The sequence below is a fragment of the Podarcis bocagei genome, assembly GCF_964188305.1.
Source record: "Podarcis bocagei genome assembly, chromosome: 5".
NCBI lineage: Eukaryota > Metazoa > Chordata > Lepidosauria > Squamata > Lacertidae > Podarcis > Podarcis bocagei.
Genome location: NC_138129.1, coordinates 88,414,944 through 88,428,743, shown reverse-complemented (window position 1 = coordinate 88,428,743; position 13,800 = coordinate 88,414,944). Strand labels below are relative to the sequence as shown.

Here is a 13,800-nt window from a genome sequence, read left to right as displayed (position 1 = left end):
CACCCAAGGCCATAACCGCCAAAGTTGTGACAAATTGCTACAGGAAAGACAAAACCTGCCAATGCAGGAAAATTTCTTCCCGGTCCTTCAACAGCAACCAGTCAAAGACCGTAGCTGCACCTGCTAAACAGGAAGAAAAAGTTAACCTGCAAACAAGAAAACATTAAACAAAGGGAGGGTAGGGAGGGTGAATCTCCAGAGCCGACTGCTTGGCTATTGTCGGCTCCACCTGTATTTAATAATAATATTATATTATTTATACCCCGCCCATCTGGCTGAGTTTCCCCAGCCACTGTGCGAGGCTCCCAATCGAGTGTTAAAAACAATACAGCATTAATGGGGCTGGCCCCATCTCCCAGCAAGAAACTTGATTACTGAGGCTGGGCGTAAACCTCCAAAATTAACGCTGAGAGGCAAGCCAGCCCCTGTTTGCCATTAAGCTCCCTGGGAACTGTAGCACCACGCACAAACCCGCAAAGGGCACCTACAATGTAAAGTGTGAGTGCTCATTGTCAGTCCACCATAGGTAGTTCTTATCTCTTCCTGTTTTCCCATTACTCTCACATTCTGGATTCTCAAATGTTTTTCTGTCTCATCTTTCCCTTGCCTCGCCTTCTCCATTTTTTCCCCCTTCTCCTTACCTCTAACTCTACCTATAGCCATGAACTGTTTTTCGTTTTTATTGTTTTGTCTCTTCAGACTCCACCACCCACCCATCTTTCCCTAGCTAGTCCAGTGATGGGTACAGTATACCTAGATCTTCTTTGCTATAATCCACACTAATGGATTTCTCAATTAGCTTGGACCAATTGGAATTCTGCCATTCCAATCCAATCTGCCACACGCTTAGACTTCCTGTTGTTAGGCTGGTTCTGCAACTATTGTACAATTACTCAACAACTGAGACTCTACTTCGAATTTAACCAAGAGAAAGTCTAAGGTAAAGGTAGAGGGAACCCTGACCATTACGTCCAGTCATGGCCGACTCTGGGGTTGTGCGCTCATCTCGCTCTATAGGCTGAGGGAGCCGGCGTTTGTCCGCAGACAGCTTCCGGTTCATGTGGCCAGCATGACTAAGCCACTTCTGGCGAACCAGAGCAGCACATGGAAACGCTGTTTCCCGCCGGAGCGGTCCCTATTTATCTACTTGCACATGATGTGCTTTCGAACTGCTAGGTTGGCAGGAGCAGGGACTGATCAATGGGAGCTCACCCCGTCATGGGGATTCGAACCGCCGACCTTCTGATCGGCAAGTCCTAGGCTCTGTGGTTTAACCCACAGCGCCACCCGCGTCCCTTAAGAGAAAGTCTAGATAATGTTAAAAACTTCTAAGATGGGGTTTGCCAATAAGATGTGCCTCCTCCCCAAATTCGGACTGCCATTATAAGCTCTGATTATTGACTCTCCAGATAATTTACTGCACCTTGCTTCACTCTGTATGTTATTGCCATAATCAAACTACTGAAATTAATAGCAGCTATATATTAACTTTTTTTATTAAAATGTAAAATAATATCAATACATTCAGCTGCTCGGTTGAAAGACAAATATCTTCTTTTATATCATGTGGGCTGATTTACACAAACTGATTTACAGCTATAATAAGCTTCCCACCAAAGTTTTGATTAAATTGCACTTCAGATAATTCCTTCGTCTGTTTACTCTTGTTTTTTCTATTAAAACTATCCAATATGAGCCCCTCTGGGCCTTCCAAGCTAAGAGCGGCTTTGGATGAGACATTGATAGGGGAGCACAGAAAAGGCAAGTGAGATTCAGGAAAGCTTTTTAGCTCTCCCGATTCTGATGTTATTATGCTGCTGTCATTGCTGCCGAAAACCAGCTTCAGCATGCAAGTGTCCCAAGCTACAGCAGTAATATTAGTCACCTGACAATCATGTTACTAATAATACAATTCACCCGCATGCCTACTCTGAAGTAAGGGCAGTATCCAACTAATGCATTCTGTCAGTGCAAGGATTTAGTAATTCATGGGGCAGTAGGGAGGGGAGGCAATGTTGTGTGATGACCCAGGAACCAGACTTCAAGTCCCTACCCATGAAGCTCAATGGGTGACTTTGGGCTAATCACTGCCTCTTAGCATAATCTACCTCAAGCATAGGCAAACTCGGCCCTCCAGATGTTTTGGGACTACAATTCCCACCACCCCTGACCACTGGTCCTGTTAGCTAGGGATCATGGGAGTTGTAGTCCCAAAACATCTGGAGGGCCGAGTTTGCCTATGCTTGACCAACCTCATAGAGCTGTTGTAAGGATAAAGTGGAGAGCAGAGAGCTCCTTGGAGGGAAAGGTGGTACTGTATATGTTAAGTTGTGGGTGTACATATCAGACGACACAGCGATTCTTCACACAGTTCTTGTTTATTCACAGGCCAGAACAGAACTGAACTGAAGGGTTCAGTCAGCCTGCTTATATAGAACTCCAACACAACGTTACTGTAACAACTTTCTAAAACTATCCAATCGCTGAACGTCACTTTCGATCCTTCATTTGCATAACTATCTACAGTATCCCCCTGCTGGCCCAGGGTGAGAACTTCAGTATATAACAGTATATAAATGGAATAAATAGAGTGGTGCTGCACAACCAAAAATCGTAGTGCTGATGGAATCATGAAATAATGCTGCTTTTGATGCAACTTTAAATCCCTAAATTCAGGAAAGAAGGTATATACCATTGCAAGATGAGAGAGAAAACACTATTTCCCCCACACCAGCACCTCTCCATTTTCAAAATGGATGAATCATTTGACAGGTTCCCATGTGTTTATTTGCAAATCCAATCTCTCTGATAATCCAAATTGTCTGCATAATTTGCATGATAATGGGCACTTAAACTGCATTTCCTTCAAAATGCATATTTTAAATTGCTTCCTTTTCTGTCTTTCTTTTTGAGTCAAGAATGTGTGAAAGCCAGTTATGATATGCCTGTTAATTCTGAAGCCACAGCTTCGATCAGTTCATATAGGAATTCACAAAGGCCAAATTCTTCAAAAAGCCCTAGTGGAGATTTCTCACATGGTCTTCCTCCTTAAATATATGGTTATCAGGTTGCAGGTACAGCTCCTGCTCAGGGATGGGCATTGTGGGGACAGTAATACTGTGGCAATAATATGAAAATCATATCACATTTGGGTAAAGGCCACAGAGCCTAGGACTTGCTGATCAGAAGCTTGGCGGTTTGAATCCCCGTGACGGGGTGAGGTCCTGTTGCTCGGTCCCTGCTCCTGCCAATCTAGCAGTTCGAAAGCACGTCAAAGTGCAAGTAGATAAATAAACGCTCCGGTGGGAAGGTAAACGGTGTTTCCGTATGCTGCTTTGGTTCGCCAGATGCGGCTTAGTTATGCTTGCCACATGACCCAGAAGCTGTACGCTGGCTCCCTCGGCCAATAAAGCGAGATGAGCGCCGCAACTCCAGAGTCGGTCACGACTGGACCTAATGGTCAGGGGTCCCTTTACCTTTATATATCCTAAGTTCAGTGCTTTGAGAGAATGCTAAGGGGCTGAGACAGAGGCTGAGATAGGTGGTAGATTACCTCATGGTGGACTGGACCACCAACTTGATCCCAAGATCCAACAACGAGGATTTCTTGACTGCAGCAAATTTAATGCACACTACTGAAGAAGAAGAAGAGGAGGAGGAGGAGGAAGAGGAGTTTGGATTTGATATCCCGCTTTATCACTACCGTAAGGAGTCTCAAAGCGACTAACATTCTCCTTTCCCTTCCTCCCCAACAACAAACACTCTGTGAGGTGAGTGAGGCTGAGAGACTTCAAAGAAGTGTCACACAAGGTCACCCAGCAGCTGTATGTGGAGAAGCGGAGACATGAACCCAGTTCACCAGATTATGAGACTACTGCTCTTAACCACTAAACCACATTGGAATTACCACGGCAGCTGTCACCAGGCTTGCCCTCCAACGGATCTTCATTAAATGTTATAAAGTGCACTCATTCTAATTACAGGGTCTTGGAAGAATCCTGTATATTGGGTTGTTGTTGTTTTTTTGTGAGTGGGCAATTTCCGTGCCAGCTGCCTTCCTTGGACGGGGTAGCTGGAGTTTTGTTGAGCTGGGTGTCTGGGTGTCTGTCACAGTGGCCAACAAATCCTCTTACCTTGCTCGACAATGAAAACAGAATCCACTCTGCTCCCGTGTTCCTTTCTGGTGAAGTGTTTCCCTTTGAAGCCAGAGGACAGCTATGTTGTTGTTTAGTCATTTAGTTGTGTCCGACTCTTCGTGACCCCATGGACCAGAGCACGCCAGGCACTCCTGTCTTCCACTGCCTCCTGCAGTTTGGTCAGACTCATGCTTGTAGCTTTGAGAACACTGTCCAACCATCTCGTCCTCTGTCGTCCCCTTCTTCTTGTGCCCTCAATCTTTCCCAACATCAGGGTCTTTTCCAGGGAGTCTTCACTTCTCATGAGGTGGCCAAAGTATTGGAGCCTCAGCTTCACGATCTGTCCAGCTATAGGACAGCTATAGAAATCCTTTATGACACAAGAAAGGCTCCTCATGAGAAAGCAGCAAGGGCAGCCAATAGTTGGATTCTCTCTCCCTCTCTTTCTTTCCCCAGTCGTGGCTCCCCAGCAAAGTAAATTCAATGACATTTTAGATGGACTAACGACTTGCTCTTAAGTGGTTTGTAGCTGTAGCTGTAACCTTCCTGTGGATTTCGTTAAGGCCTTGGCGCCGAGTCCATGCAATCCCCTTGTGGCTTTCTGATCACCACATCTGAATCTTGATAGACAGGCTTCTGGAAGGCTTGAGTACAAGCGTTCTTCAAGTACTTAGTAGCCGGTGAGACATCTCGGTCCCATACCAATCAGTTCTTTTTAAAAATGCAGTCTATGAAGTTGTCATCTTCAGAGGAAACATTTCATTAACGCAAATCATGATGAAGACAAGGGGATTGCAGTCCCTTGATAAGATCCATATACATAAATGCATGAGAGCTGGCAAAAGCAATTGCACACTTCAAAAAAAAAAAAAAAAAGCCACAGACACCAAGGGACTGAATGAAAATATGGGACAGAAGCCAAAGGGGATCCGACTTCAAACATCTACTGAAGAATTACAAAGGAAGGATGTAGTAATGCTTTATATTTTCAAATAGCCTTGATTGATACACCATATGAAGCAATATATTTCATCGTTCGTAGGCCCCATTAGCACAGAGAAATTTGTGACACAGCCCCTTCGCCAATGATTTATGCAGGAAATCTAGTTTCAAGGAAATATACCAGGTTAAACTCTTTTTAAATGGTGGTTTCATAATTCTGATTTATCTGAAAGTGACATTGCAAATGTCTATTTGGAGCTGCGGATGTCTCAAGCATGCTTTCAACTTGTTACAGGGGGAAAGATCTGTTCAGGGAAGGAGAAAAAATAGCAATTTTGTGCGAAGCAGCTAAGGCTAACCAATTCTTCCCCTGGTGTATTCATTGATCTAGATAGCACCAGCTTGTAGAAGAAACACATTATACATGGTCTGCTCAATATCACTTCAAAGGAAAATATGAACATCTTTGCAAAACGTCTACAGAGGCTAGAGTCTGTTTAAGTTGTATCTGTTAATCTGCAGTCATGTCAACTCCGGTGCTGTGCTAGTCCAGTTTCTAGTGTTCACCTCTGTCTTAAGGACATAAGGAATTGCCTTGGTGATTTGCTCAAAGGCCCAGCCACTGCAGCCAGGGCCAGGTCAACATTTTAATGCAGGAGGCAAAGGACAAGATGGTACTCCTGCTCCATTCCATGTACAGAAACTGACAAGACGTAGAATTGGAGAGTTGGAAGGGACCCATAGGTCATCTAGTCCAATCCCCCTTTGATGCAGGAATATCAGCCGAATCATCCATGACAAATGGCCATCTAACCTCTGCTTATAAACCTCCAAGAAAGGAGAGTCCACAGCCTCCTGAGGTGGACCGTTCCACTGTCAAAAAACTCTTACTTTCAGAAACTTTTGCCATATATTTAGTCAGAATCTCCAAAGCAGGGGAAAACAAGCTTGTTCCCTCTTCCATGTGACAGCCCTTGAGATATTTGAAGATGGCTATCATATCTCCTCTCAGTTTCCAGACTAAACATGCCCCAGCTCCTTCAACTGCTCCTCATAATGTTTGGTTTCCAGACCCTTGATCATCTTGGTTGCCCTTCTCTTACTTCAAACACTGTTGATGGGTCAACATACTTCATTGCACCTGACAGGATCAGGCTAGCTTAGAGGGTGCAAGGTGAAAAAGAGTAAGAGGGTTTCACCTCACCCCTTTAGGAACTGGTGCCTGAGATGATGGTTTCACTTTGCCTTGTCCAACTTTCTGTTTTTACCAGCTGCCAGCCAGATACAGTGGACGCTTGGGTTGTGAACGTGATCCGTGCAGGAGGCATGTTCGCAACCTGCAGCATTCACAACCTGCAGCGCCGCGTCTGTGCATGCGAGGATTGCGATTCAGCACTTCTGCACATGTGCAAAGCACGATTTAGTGTTTCTGGATATGTGCAAGGGCCAAAACCTTGAAGTAACCCGTTCCAGTACTTCCGGGTTCAGCACGGTGCACAACCTGAAAACATGCAACCTGAAGCGTCTGTAACCCGAGGTATGACTGTTTGTCTAGGAAGCTTTCCTTGTATTTTGAGGTATGTTGACTCTGCTCAATTATGTTTTATTTAGTAATTGTGGATAAGACCGGTCCTCCATGATTTTGATGGATTTCCTTTTAAAGACATATAAGCCAATGGCTACCATTTGCATCTTGTTGTGGATGTGGAAGGTGTATCACCCACAATGGTGTTGGATTCCAATGTCCATCACCTACAGCCATTATGGTTAGACATCAGGGATGTTGTAGTAGGGCAAAATCTAGAGAGCCACACATTCTCCTTCGCTGTTGTAGAGTAAGATGGAATGGTGCAAGTTAATCAGTGCTTGTGTGACAAAGTAGCTCCTATGGTCAGTCCTGAACCTTCTTCAAGTCAGCTTCATTGGTTAACCCTGTGTCTTAGCCTTATGAGAAAGGGAGAGCAATCTGCTATTCGCCACCCTGTATATACATAAAACTCTAATCATGCCAGCTTGTTTTAGTAGGCTATTTTCTAAACTAACAAAACACAACATTCATCTATCATTGTGGGAAAATTTCTCTGACCCCTTGATCATTTTTATTATTCTTTTGATGTGTTTTCCAGCTCTATGGTATTCCTCTTGAAGTGAGCCTTATCTCACCTGCAAACAGATGATTACTTGAGCAAGTGGCAACTTCTGGAATGTAGTATATTTGTTTGTTTGTTTGCTTGCTTGCTTGCTTGCTTGCTTACTTACTTACTTGCTTGCTTGCTTGACAGACTGCCTTTCATCCAAAAGGATCTTAGGGTAGTGCACATCTACTATATGTTTGGAAAGTTTTTTGTACATTCTGCACATTCTACTTATGTGGCCATAAAGAAATTTTGCATGATTGTTTCTGAGATCAAGGAGCGGGATTTCATTTATGTTTTGATACAACTGGACAGCATTTTGAATCAAGATGGCAGACTGAGCTTTTCAAAACTACCCATTTTGTGTGTGTTTCTTAAGAGTTCCTGAGCAATGCCAGGTATGAGACTGCTGGCAATACCATAAAATAACAAATAAAATCAAACACCAATAACAAAAAAACAAAACAAAAACCTGTTCCATGATTAAAACCATTCATCAGCAGTTTAAAATAAGCCCAAGGATCCTGCAGTCTTCCACCCAAAGACTGTATGAAGAAATGTGTTTTCAGCTGCCTTTCAAATATAATTCATGAGAGGGATTCCCCATTTCATGCTACTGAACACAGGGCCACTCCTACTGGCAGGTCTATCAGAAGGGCCCAGGAAATGCAGGACCCAATTTGGCAGGTATGGGATTTATGACATGTTAAATGGTTATCTGTTGCCTTTGTCCATAGAGTTTGTCCATGGAGCAGAGACATCACCTTGCCAACAAAGCTCCGTATAGTTAAAGCCATGGTTTTCCCGGTACTGATGTATGGAAGTGAGAGCTGGACCATAAAGAAGGCTGATCACCAAAGAATGGATGCTTTTGAATTACGGTGCTGGAGGAGACTCTTGAGAGTCCCATGGACTGCAAGAAGATCAAACCTCTCCATTCTGAAGGAAATCAGCCCTGAGTGCTTACTGGAAGGACAGATTGTGAAGCTGAGGCTCCAATACTTTGGCCACCTCATGAGAAGGGAAGACTTCCTTGAAAAGACCCTAATGTTGGGAAAGATGGAGGGCACAAGGAGAAGGGGACGACAGAGGACGAGATGGTTGGACAGTGTTCTCAAAGCTACAAACATGAGTCTGACCAAACTGCGGGAGGCAGTGGAAGACAGGAGTGCCTGGCGTGCTCTGGTCCATGGGGTCACGAAGAGTCGGACACGACTAAACGACTAAACAACAACAACAAATGGTTATCTGTATTCTTCAGGGCAGCCCACTTGCTGAAATCAGCACATAAAAGGAGAACATGGCAGGCCCCCAAATTCTGCCTCCATGCACTTATTAATTATATGAATGAAGCCCTCACTCATACAGTAGACCCTCCAAGTTTCCCTATTTTTGAGGGACAACCCCAGATTTACAGAAGCCATCATGGTTTCTGATTCAATCACAGAATGTCCTGCTTATCCTTAAATGTAAAGGTAAAGGGCCCCTGACAGTTAAGTCCAGTCACGAACAACTCTGGGGTTGTGGCGCTCATCTCGCTTTACTGGCCGAGGGAGCTGACGTTTGTCTGCAGACAGTTTTTCCGGGTCATGTGGCCAGTATGACTAAGCCACTTCTGGCGAAACCAGAGCAGCACACAGAAACACCATTTACCTTCCCGCCGGAGTGGTACCTATTTATCTACTTCCACTTTGACATGCTTTTGAACTGCTAGGTTGGCAGGAGCTGGGACCGAGCAACGGGAGCTGACCCTATCACGGGGATTCGAACCACCAACCTTCTGATTGGCAAGCCCTAGGCTCAGTGGTTTAGACCACAGTGCCAGGATGTCCCTAATTTCGTCAGAGAAATTTTGGAGGGTATGGAGTTATGCAACCCCTGAGCCAATGAGATAAGTAACTATACAATCTTTAGAAGACATCTGAAGGATTTTTTTGAATGTTTAATGTTTCATTATGTTTTATATATGTGCTGGAAGCTGCCCAGAGTGTTGCTGTTGTCTTTGAATAGGATGTTCCTATTTTAATTGGAGAAACGTTGGAAGATATGATACAGTTGCATGCATGGTGGGCTCTGTCCATGCAATAAAGAAGGCTTTAGAGGGGAATTAGGCAAATCCATGGAGGATAAGGCTCTCTATGTCTCATGCTGATTAGATATTCCCCCTAGTATAACCAGGAGAATGCTTTTGTGCTCATATCCTCTGGGCTTTCCAGAGGCATCTTATTGGCCCCTGTGCAAACAGCATGGAGGATGAGATAGGCCTTTGGTCTGATAGAGCAATGCTCTTCTTATGTAATTTGATCGAACACACAGTCTGAATGCCTGAATGGGACTGTTGTGTGATCTGCATTGCGCCGCTAGGTTCTTTTGAACGATATTGCTTAACACAGCTGATAAGCTTCTCTTAAGAACACACCGCCTGTGAATGCTATTCAACGAGAAATTGTAAAAAAAAAGATTCAAGCCACATACATTAAGATTAACATGCTAAATGAGGGGGAGCTAAATTGTACAACGATGAAGCAGTAAATCAAAGGCAGCAAATGCAAACACACATGTGAACATTTGCTGTGTATAAATTAAAGATGAGAACTATATGATGAGGCATACCCCAAAGGATCTCCCCTACGTTGAGCTGATTTAAACATGAGCTACACTGAAATGGGAAATAGGTATTTCGATCCGGCTCTGCTGAATGCCTCTCTAAATTTCAACTCATTCCATCGTGTCCTTCAATTAATGGTACATTTAGCAAAAGAGATTTTTCAATGAATACAAGAAGAGCTGCTGCACAACAGCTTGTCCGCATATCTCTCCCCCCACCATTCCAATTTAGTAAAATAGAAATTAAACTGTACATAGTTTAAACCTTAAGGCAATGATCTCCAAACATTTTTTAAACTGTGCATTCAAATAGTAATGATGCTTCCTGCCTTCCTAAAATATATATCCAGTGGCTTAATGGCCTTATTTTAGCTTCTGTTGACATTTCTCCAGAACTCGAAGACTCGCTTCTACTTCTACTTCAAGTGCACTCTGGTGACAACTTTGGGATGTGTGGAAACTCTCTTAACCATATTTCTGGATCTGTGCCTCCTTATCTATAACAGTTCCAGTCAGGTTTAGCTCAGTGAGTTGGGTTTTCCTATTATATCGTTGTAGACCAGGTTGCGTGGGAGTCACTGAGTAGTAAATTTGGAATGCCAATCTAGCCCCAACACGGTTTATGTCATGATTAAGGTTTCTTTAAATGCATTCCCTGTCATATCAAATCTGCCTAGCTCCAAAACACAAAATTCCAACCAGATGCTAATTCTTTGAACAGTAATTAACAGCACGACACTTAAGGAGTAATTTTGATAATGATTACCGTCATTCTTTTTTCATTCTCCTGAAGTGCTAAGTACAGTAATCATCACCTGTTCACAGTTGGTCTTATTGCACCACAGGCTATTAACAAGTGATAGCAGCATTTAACTAACACTTAATTCCCATTGCATTGGCAGAAACTGTTTGCTTTCTGATTAAAATAAAAATAAAACTCAGGTACTTTTATTACCTTAATTTTCTGCAATCTAATTATTCCAAGTAACTATTTTTATGCTCAAACTATCATTAGTCTTTGACAGTTGTGAAACACTGAGTTGAGTATGAAAAACATCCAGATTTGGCACAGTTTATAATCTTTCACCCAAATTTTTAGCATAATTTGCAGGCCAACCCATTTTTCTATGCGCTCTAGCTGAATTTCACATAGAGCAACATCTGAAGGAATTTGGAACTTTCTGCTTGAGTGAAATATTTTAGAAATTGGAAAAGAGATTGAAAAACAGAAAGAAAATCACTTTGGTAAGAAGAGTACTTTCTTCATCTTTTTGTCAACTGTGGAACTCCATGAGTATCTGCCAAGCAACTGATGAATGTTACCAAGGAATTTGAGAAATGTTCTACAGTGAATACTCAACAGCAGGTTACCTGTTGGACTACACTGTCACATCACGGGCAATAAATGAACACGCGGTGTCAAAAAACTCATTTGCATTGTGTGTTGCAGATCATTAGTGGCTGGCAAACAATCTGTCCTCTGATGGCATGGATGAGGTTGGAGACCATGAAGATCATCTTCTGCTTCAAGGTCTTCTCCTTTTGGTCCTTCCCATTCCCTTTCTTTTTCTTCCCAGCGGTGTTTTATAATTGAAAGACACAGAGGAGAGGCAAAACCCCAGATTAGTGCCCTCAAATAACTAAAAGAAAACTTTACATGCTCACAAAAATAACACTACGCTTACAACTTTGGAAACAACCTCCTGCCTAGGTGCAACATTTTCACCATTCTTTTTCTCTGTCATGGTGTCACAGCCCTGGAAAAGGAACAGAAAGAATGTCATGGTTCTCTATCTTGAATACAAAGAACCCATCTTTTTTTTATCCAGCCATCTTTAGCATCTCTCCTTTTTTGTCCTTCTCTCTTTCTGTCTCTCTCCCTGTTAATCTCCCCACTCCAGTCTCCAAAAGATGGTTGTGGTATCACCATTGTAGCCTAACATAACTGTTCATATGTAAACCATAGTGGTAAGAAAGCCTAGGGTCACAGTTCCCTGTTGGGTAAGGTGTGTCATATTGGGGGGGGGGTATTTTTTTGCACATTTATTAATTGAGGGAGTCTTAAAAATAATGTTTTCTGTATGAGGAATTCAAATCTGTTATTATTTTTTGCAACCGGGCAACATTTAGCTTGTTAAGTTGACATTTGATGAAGAAGCACATACACTGTTTTCAGAAATCCAATGAATTTTAATTTTACCTTCTGAAAATGTCAGGTAATCCTAAGTAATAATAGTAGTAGTAGTAAATAACAACAACAACAACAACAACAACAACAACAACAACAACAACAACAAGTACTTGGCAATCATTTTTAATGATTTCTATGCAATTTGACACACATTTATTTAACAAGCAAAACTAAATTATATTAATCTATCCAAAATATCTTTTGAATTCCTGTCGTGTTGGCATCCTTCATTTTCTAATTCGATAGTTGAAAAATTCAACATGCCCTTCCAGTCTTGGAGAGCAGTTAGATGGAACATTGCAGTAGTGGGCAGGGCCCTGACCTCAGAGAAATTCTTAAGCCATGCCATTAAACAATGTCATTTTAAACAATGTCCCTCTGATCACAACAACCTGCAAGCCAGTGCCCCAAGTGATGACAATTCTCTTATTTCTGGCTAACACATTTAGGGGACAGCTGGTGGAAGTTGACCCTGCTTGAGGGCCATCATTAGCATGATGCTGACTTCATCTGAAGACATAGCCAAGAGAATAAAATGCTCACTTCAAAGCAAGGATAAAACAGCTTAAAAGGAATTTGGAAACGGGAGAGAGTGAGAAAGGGGTGGCAGTGAATAATTTCTGCCTTTGGGGCTCCCTTTTGTGAATAAAATTGTTAGTTTTGTCATTCTCATGCTGAGCTTTGTTCCACAGCTTCCATAAACACACAGTACTCGTGGGATTGTAGTAGCGCAAAATGAATCTGGGGAATTTGAGACCGGGGTGGGGAGTGGGGGGGATTACAAATGGGTTTAAAGAACTAAAGCAAACCCTTTTTGTCTGCATGATGACTAAGATTTAAGTGTAACACTACATTAGAGACAAATTGCTCGGGACACTATAAAGGGGTTTAAGTTAGGGAAAGGGAGATGGAACAGATCAAAGAAATAACTAGACTGAATAATTTCCCAGTGGTGCAATCTATAAAACAGGAATAGAGGCAACAGTCCTTTCATTGCCATGGACTGGATGAATTCTTAATATGGATGTGATTACCGGTAAGTGAGATATCAGGAGAACGCCTTTCCATTCCTTGCCCTGTAGCAGGGGGCAAGCATGATAGCTGGATCAAGGGCTTTTAGAAACAAGGCCCTGTTGTTTCCCCTGGGATAATAGTTAGATTTTAAGCTCCTCGGGGCAGAAACTGGTCCTGGTGCTCCATTGTGGCGTTTGCCTCCTAGGTGGGTCATAAGAAAAGGGTTAAATGAGTGTGAAGTGATTGGCCAGTGAGAACCCAAGGGGAGGAGTTAGAGTCGGAGTTGTGTGGAAGTCAGTTGAGAGTTGGGAGTTGGAGAAGGAAGAGGGAGGATAAGTCTGTGGGTTGGTCGAGTTGTGTGGTGAGGGAGTGAGAGGAACTGTTAGGTGGAGTCAGATAGAGTTGGGATAATCAGTTTGAAGTTGTTAGGAACACATAGGACAGTAAAGTGGAACGCCCTCCCATCAGATGTCAAAGAGATAAACAACTACCTGACATTCAGAAGACATCTTAAGGCAGCCCTGTTCAGGGAAGTTTTTAATATGTAACGCTGTATTGTTTCTAACACTTGATTGGAAGCTGCCCAGAGTGGCTGGGGAAACTCAGCCAGATGGGCGGGGTATAAATAAATTATTATTATTATTATTATTGAAACTAAAATTAAGAAACTGCCAAGAAGAAGAAGAAGAAGAAGAGTTTGGATTTGATATCCCGCCTTTCACTCCCTTTAAGGAGTCTCCAAGCGGCTAACATTTTCCTTTCCCTTCCTCCCCCA

General features: G+C 42.8%; 2 long non-coding RNA genes across 2 annotated transcripts in view; one reads left to right on the top strand and one right to left on the bottom strand.

Annotated features, from left to right (window-relative positions):
- The window catches only part of LOC308587165, a 146,577-nt gene extending 138,120 nt beyond the window's left edge, over window positions 1-8,457 (top strand). Inside the window, exon 2 of the long non-coding RNA XR_014008250.1 lies at window positions 8,323-8,457. This is a non-coding gene — a long non-coding RNA (uncharacterized lncRNA). The remainder of the gene's footprint in view (window positions 1-8,322) is intronic.
- Window positions 8,458-11,443: 2,986 nt separating this feature from the next.
- On the bottom strand, window positions 11,444-13,585 carry LOC308587200. The gene is made up of 2 exons (XR_014008291.1): window positions 13,046-13,585; window positions 11,444-11,577 (listed from the first exon to the last, which is right to left on the bottom strand). It is a non-coding gene; the product is annotated as an uncharacterized lncRNA (long non-coding RNA).
- Window positions 13,586-13,800: the final 215 nt, after the last annotated feature.